Here is an 874-nt window from a genome sequence, read left to right as displayed (position 1 = left end):
TGGAAGTCATTCTGGGGATGCTTGGGCACTGTGCCAATGTTCAGTGCTAGGGCCCAGAAGTTCTAGGATCACCCCAGACACGCTGAGAGAACTTGGAGGCCTTTAGGGCCTGAGTGCAGAGCCAGAAGTAAGCCCTAGCACAGCTGGGTGTGTTCCTGCCCCCTCACCAAAAAGAAATGTCAACAGATTTAAATTTCTCCAAGGAAAGATACGCAAGTATCTGAAAAGATGTTTATGATTTGTCTTAGGAAAATACAAATTAGGACCGCAATGAAAGTACTGCTCCAAACCGACAAGACAACAACTTTTAAAAATTTAAGAAGAGGGGCCGGAGAGATAGCATGGAGGTAAGGCGTTTGCCTTGCATGCAGAGGGTCGGTGGTTCGAATCCCGGTATTTCATATGGTCCCCTGAACCTGCCTGGGCGATTTCTGAACGTAGAGCCAGGAGTAACCCCTGAGTGCTGCCGAATGTGACCCAAAAAACGGAAAAAAAATTTAAGAAGAGAAATAAAATACTCTGGTTTCTCTTCAGATCGCATTTTTACTAAATGCCTTTTACTAAAGATTTCCGTGGAGAGGAACAATTCTGAGTCGTAATCTATTTTTTGAGGCCTTGCTTCGGTAAGGCTAAAAAAAAAAAAGAAGAAGAAAAATAGGGGCCAAGCGATAGCACAGCTGTAGGGCATTTGCCTTGCACATGGCTGGCCCAGGATGGACCTGGGTTTCATCCCAGGGTTCCGTATGGTCCCCAAGCCAGGAGAGATTTCTGAGCATCACCAAGTGTGGCCCCCCCCCCCAAAAAAAAAGAGGGGCCAGAGAGATAGCACAGCAGTAGGGCATTTGTCTTGCATGCTGAAAGATGGTAGTTCAAA

At 46.5% G+C, this 874-nt stretch overlaps 1 non-coding gene across 1 annotated transcript; it reads left to right on the top strand.

Moving 5' to 3' along the window:
• Window positions 1–514: 514 nt before the first annotated feature.
• On the top strand, window positions 515–630 carry LOC126014978 (U5 spliceosomal RNA). The gene has a single exon (XR_007497892.1). It is a non-coding gene; the product is annotated as a U5 spliceosomal RNA (small nuclear RNA).
• Window positions 631–874: the final 244 nt, after the last annotated feature.

Source organism: Suncus etruscus, chromosome 7 (genome assembly GCF_024139225.1).
Source record: "Suncus etruscus isolate mSunEtr1 chromosome 7, mSunEtr1.pri.cur, whole genome shotgun sequence".
NCBI classification, from domain to species: Eukaryota; Metazoa; Chordata; class Mammalia; order Eulipotyphla; family Soricidae; genus Suncus; species Suncus etruscus.
The sequence above is the reverse complement of the archived record's forward strand: the minus strand, read 5'-3'. Positions and strand labels throughout refer to the sequence as shown.